At 34.8% G+C, this 6,664-nt stretch overlaps 1 pseudogene; it reads right to left on the bottom strand.

Moving 5' to 3' along the window:
• Nucleotides 1-580: 580 nt before the first annotated feature.
• Nucleotides 581-2,167, bottom strand: LOC107770305 (cytochrome P450 71AU50-like; annotated as a pseudogene).
• Nucleotides 2,168-6,664: the final 4,497 nt, after the last annotated feature.

The following is a 6,664-nucleotide window of genomic DNA, read 5'->3' on the forward strand; positions in this document are numbered from 1 at the left end:
GAAAGAATGGTGGAAGAGTAAGGCCTGGAAAATCTTCTAAAATGTATAGTCAAGTTATTCAAGAGAGCTTTCAGGCTGTATCCGCTCCGTATAGGAATGCGGATAAAGAGAAAATGACAGAAACAACAGGGCCTAATTGAGGGACTGCCTCCTACTTAATCTGATGGTGACTTCAAATAATATCTGTGCTTAATTCCCGGTTGCTCCTTTGTCCCTCTGAGAGATTGTATAACTAAATAACCAGTTTTCGTTTCACATATCTATGTTTGTTTAAGGCTCAATGACCTCATTATAAATACTTGTAGGTGTAGGTGTCACCCCTTTGGTTGAGATAAAAATGTTGTTAGATAATGCTACTTTAATTTGCGATTTTAATCTTTTGATTTGTTAACCAGAATACAAAGGAAACAAGAAAATAACAGGTCAATTGTAAACACATGAGACTATTGGAAAACACCAATATAATTAGGCATGAATGCATTATCACAGCAGTATTTGCAGAATAGCAGGTAAAGCACACAACAATCACAAATATCAAATGAGTAGAACCTGAATATGAGGTGTCCAATAGGTACAACCCGAAGATAACGTGTCTAAATTTAAATTCTTCTTTCCATCAACCATTTAGTCTATAAGTAGGAATAGCCATCAAAGGCTTTTCTTTGCACAATACTATCCCAAACTCCTCATCAACGTCTAAATCCAGAGGCTGCATACCATTTGGAATCTCCCAATCAAAGCAATGCACCAATTGTGCAACCACAAGGCGAACAATGGTAATCCCCAACTGCATTCCGGGGCAGCTTCTTCTACCAGAGCTAAATGGTAAAAGTTGGAAGTGGCATCCACGAATATCTACACTGCTCCCGACAAATCTCTCAGGCAAAAACTTCTCAGGCTCAGGCCAAACATTTGGATCCCTCTGAATTGCATAACAATTTATCATGATTCGGGATCCCTTTTGTATGTGGAAGCCGTCGACTACACAATCTTCCATGGCCTCATGATGCATTACTAGCACTATGGAATGCAGCCTCAGGCCCTCTTTTACAACCATGTCTAAGTACTTTAAATTCTCCAGGTCTGATTCTTCAACCATTCTGTCCATGCCTACAACTTCTTCTAACTCTCTTTGTAATTTCTTCATTGCTTGAGTGTGCCTTAGAAGCTCAGTGAGAATCCATTCTACTGATGTGGCTGAAGTGTCCATTGCTGCAATTAGCATGTCCTGTATAGAAAAGGAAGCAGAATCAATATTAAAGATAGTGGTATTTTGAGCTTATATTAGTATGTGAATGGGATACAAATACATACTAAGAGGATAGCTTTTATATGTCGACAATCAAACTGAAATTCTGCTTCTCCTGATTGCATAATCTCCATCATGGTGTCGACAAATCCTTGGCTTGTTTCTCGTCATGAGACTGAACATGATCATCAATGATCCTCTCAACAAACTTATCAAGCACCTTTGAAAGATCCTTGAGTTTGCGAGTGAATCCCTGGAGATCAATAACACCAAGAAAGGGGAAAAAATCTCTAAGATTTGGTGTTCCTGCTAAATGCACAACATCTTGAACTACAGCTTTGAATCCCCTCTTATCCAAGTCCTCATCCATGTATTTGTTTCCAAACACCATTAAGCAAGTCAAGTTAGCATTCAACGACGTAATCTTTGCACTAAGATCAACAGCAACGCAATCATGAGCTTGTTCTTTAAGTGATTCAATTAGAAGTTCAACTTCTTGCTTTCTCATGGATCGAAATGAATTCATCTTGTGGCTATTCAAAAGGTGAACAGTGCACAGTTTGCGCATGTTACGCCAATATGCACCATACTTTGCAAAAGTCAAATTCTTTTGGCCATAGTCCAAATACTGGGATGCTTCATGATGAGGCCTACCAGCAAATATGTGATCATATGTCTTTAGGAACTTCTCAGCTGCATCAGCAGACGAATTAATCGTACATACATAATAGGACCATGTTTCTTGGCTAGTTTTTGTAAATCTTGGTGTAGATTTTTACCTAACAAATGAAGATGTCCTAAAATGGGAAGCCCTTTTGGACCTGGAGGAAACCTTTTTCTCTTCTTAATGTTTAGCAGCTCATAGAAGGCATATACTAATAGACCAACAATTAGAGTTGTTGCCCATATATAAGCCATGGCTAATATGACTTTGTTAACTTCTAAGAGCGCTAATGGAAGATGATACAATGTACATATGTTGGTGCAAGAGCTCGGACATTGAGGATATATATATATATATATGCACCATTAATAGCTGGGATGTCAATCTTTACCAAAAAAAGAAAATGTGAGATGTCAATGTTCTTTTCTAATCTATACTGAGAATAGTCTTCAGTAAACTGTTCTAAACTCTCAGAGACCAATCTTATCTTGGATCCTCTCTGAAGGTAAATATTTTTTAAACTCGAAGGAGGTCAAAATAATTGATACTTACTCCTATTTAATATGGCCAAATATCAATACAAGTAATAATCCCAAGGAGTATTTAAGTTATATATCAGATAGCATAATTTATCAAGACAATTTAATCGTTTGTAACATGCTATTACTTCATTTTTCAGGTCACAATATCAGAGTTGCTATAATGAGTTATCTGTTATTATAGGTCAACTTAACTTGACGACATTGCACAAATTTAAACAAGGATGACTTTGCCCATCATGTTCATTGACAGAACTTCCCCACTCTCCCACCAAAACATTTAACAACATAACAGACATCAAGAAAGGGAAATTTACGTAATGTTTAAATTTTGAAACCCATGATGAATAATCCACCAAAAAGCAGTGGAATTCTTTTTAGAGTAATATACATTAAACTAACATCACTCAATTAATATATACACATTTCCTGTAATTTTGAACCAAATACGTAATACCCTTACCCTAGAACAAATTAATACTGTTAACAGCAGTGTATCAAAAATGGCTAAATTAACCCCACGTGGCTCGTCATAGATGAAACCTATAGCCAAGGCAAGTATGTTTGTTGTTTAACTGCCAAAGGAATGGGATCAATGACCCTACACAAATGTCAACGGCAAAGTAGCCTTTAAGTTTTGGGACCGCCGTCTTCATTCATCGCTATCTTCTTATTATACTGCTTCTATTCCAAAAGCATTGGCAAGAGGCATGACATTACAAGATATAACTATAATCCACGGCAATTACTGAAGGAAGTATTGATAGTTTTTTGAATCAGAATTGAGATCCGAAAATTAAATTTAGTATCTACCAAAGTAAATGGTTCTTTGATTGCAGAAATTCCTGTTGATGGTAATATTAGTGGATTCAGTGAACAAAATGAATCATCAATTCATATGTTTTTTTTTTTTTGAATTTCCTGAGTTATACACCGCATCAAAAACAACTAGAAATTGATAGTAATGTTTATAATGGCAGTAATAGCCCAACATCATTCATCACAGTAAAACATGATATAAGTGCTTAAACTTTCATTTAACAGCTCGTTTTGAGTACATCACTTAGCTTGCGAACTTATAAAAGTACTTATATAAAGTACATTGTAGCATTAGATGCAACACAGACTAGAAAACATGGATAATGCATTCTCGCTCAGTCTCTTGTTCCCATGCTCATACATTAACATTTTAGCATTAGAGACGTTAGAGCAAACATTTGGAAGACATGAACTCTGAGAAATCCTAAGGTACATGGACATCTCATTCTCAACATACCTCAACGATTCCTCAATCTAACTGTTACGGAAGATCGTGGATTAACTAGCACATAATCAGTGGCGTACGCAGAATTTTTCGCAAGCGGTGTTACATTTAAATAAATGAATACATAAATAAATTATTATAATATTATATTAATAAAAAGGAATTTAAATGCATTGATGTCATTTTAATGTTCAAAAAAGAAAGACAAAAAAAGTGAAAAAAAATTTCGGAAAAAAGGCTAAACAAAAAGTTACCTTTGTCTCAAATAAGTAAAGATGAACTTAGCACGGTATGTTCATTTTCAGGCTAGGGCAGTGTATTGCAAAGGGGTGACCAGACCAGCCATTTTTACATGGGAAAGGGGCTAAATATACCCCTCAACTTTCATATATTGTCTACATTTAACGTATGTTATACTATCAGACCAAATCTATCCCTACCATTATACTGCCGGGCCAAATTTATCCATACCGTTATACTATCGGGCCAAATTTACCTTACAATCAGCAAACTTTTAAAAATACCCCTTGATCTGTTAAGTAATCCAAAATCTCCCAAATTTCTTTGTTCTTCTTGGTCCACTATTTTTGAAATAATTGGCATTTACCTACTTTCTGAATTAGAGAAAAAAATATATTAAATAATACAACCGAATAAATAAAGTATAGTAAATTGAAAAATCTAAAATAGGTAGCTTTTCTAAATTCTAAGAGTATTTACAACATCCCAATTTTAATGAATTCGTTGCACCAGATGTATGGAGACTTTGCAACTATTAGTGATTGAAGTTGAAGTTTCTCGGAGACTTTACATTGTCTAATTCAACTTTGCATTAATTAAATGCCTATATATTTTGCACTCTTAAGTTAGTCGATCGAACTCTATACTAACCAAACAATGACAAAATGTATTTGAATATGCATGTACATACATGATGATAAGCTGCATATAATACACAATAAATAGACCCACTAAATTCTACGGTGTGTATATGATTGAAGAATAAATAAAATATTAAACCAATTTTATTTATTATAAAAAGAGAAATGGGTGGATTGGTAATAAAAAAAATTATGAATAATTTGTATAGTCTAGTAACTTTAGCATTCACATCAATAGTAATTTTTGAAATTAAAATAGTGGACCAAGAAGAACAACAAGTGATTTAAATAAAAGGAATTTTGGATATTTTGGATTACTTAACATATCAAAGGGTATTTTTAAAAATTTGCTGATTGTAAGGGTAAATTTGGCCTGATAGTATAACGGTAGGGGTAAATTTGGCCCGATAGTATTACGGAGGTTAAATGCAGACAATATACAAAGTAGATGGGCATATTTGGCCCTTTTCCCTTTTTACATTGATTTGCTAAAATTAAAAAATAACCAAATTATTCCCCACAGAGGATAGAACCTGCGACCTTTTTGAAGTAAGGTTGGAGTCTTTACTGCTACGCTGGAGACTGTTTATGTCCTTAGTAGTGTCACCTAAATTATTTCATTCAGCTTGAATGTTCAGATATCATTTTCACATATATATTTAGTTAATTTTTCCGACGAAGCGGTATCACGTGACACCGCTTCACTTAATGTAAATCTGCCCCTACACATAATGACACACAAAGTAAATAAAGAAGAAAAAGCAACACAAGGATTTAATGAGATCCAGCTAAGCCTAATCCTCGGGACAGAAGTAGAGAGAGTTTTTCACTATGAATGAGAAGAAAACTACAGTATAATCACTAGAATCCTGATGTTTTATACTTCAATACCACACGGGGGGGGGGGGGGGGGATTTGTGTGATGTGCAATTTTCGTGTGCACTGGATTATAGAAGGACTTGATTCTTCTATGTATTTCTTAATCTACTATTGCGGAATAAATAATGCAGAAAGTAAAGAATATAAGTATTTTTACGTGAAAAACACTCGACTCAAAAGGTGAAAAAAACCAACAACCTACTTCCCATTAGGATATTTTTCAATACTTCACTAAAACTGTGAGCCAAAACAACAATATTTACAAACTCTTGTAAACCTAAATATTACCTCTAACCCCTGTAGCAACCAACCACGGGTTGTTGCGACAGCTTCAAGTTAACCCTAACTTGAATAATACAACTTAGAGTACTTAGTACAAATGCTTCTAGATAAAGCTGAAAGGTACAACTCAAAAGCTCTACTACAATTGAACTAGAATAAAAGACAGACACATGGAACTAGTTCTTCTATCTGGTTCATGTAGCTTCAGGTTCGCACTTCTTGAAACACATAGGAATTGCTTGCAAAATGTCTTACTATTTTACTCTTAATTCTTGCTTAACTTCAGCATTTGTGTGTCACATGTAAAAGAGAATACAACTAATATTTATAGAGTTAGTAGAATAAGGATTAACTAGAGTTCTAATATTTTACTCTTACTTGGTGGAAGAGTTCTAGTTATCTTCAACTTCTAACTCTTTACTAATCTTGGATAGAGCTCTATTCAAGTTAGGAGTCATGCTCCTTATCAAATATACAACCTTTTCGTTCAAGGGTTATCAGAAATAACCGCTTATACTTATCCCTTTCACGTGCATGCCTTTTGCTTGATTCTGTCTGTCACATGTGTACACTGTCCATGGACCTGGTTCATGCATGTCTTCCTTTGTCAATCGTCAAAATCAAAATCGCTCAGGTCAATAAATCCCGAATAACAACCCCGGTATATAGATCCCAAGTAGTCCGAAACCTATAAGAGAAAGGGTTTTTCAATATTTCGAGGATAATAAAAAAAAATTTCCCAAATCTATTAGAACAATGAGTTTCCCAAACTTATAGGGATTATGCGTTTTCAAAAAAATACAAGAAAATAATTCAAGCCACAAATAACAAATCTTCCCCTTGGCTTGAATTTTTTCATCACAAGAACAACGTGTCTTTACCTTGCCCTCAGCCCTTGCAAGGGCT

The sequence above is a fragment of the Nicotiana tabacum genome, chromosome 13 (assembly GCF_000715075.1).
Source record: "Nicotiana tabacum cultivar K326 chromosome 13, ASM71507v2, whole genome shotgun sequence".
NCBI classification, from domain to species: domain Eukaryota; kingdom Viridiplantae; phylum Streptophyta; class Magnoliopsida; order Solanales; family Solanaceae; genus Nicotiana; species Nicotiana tabacum.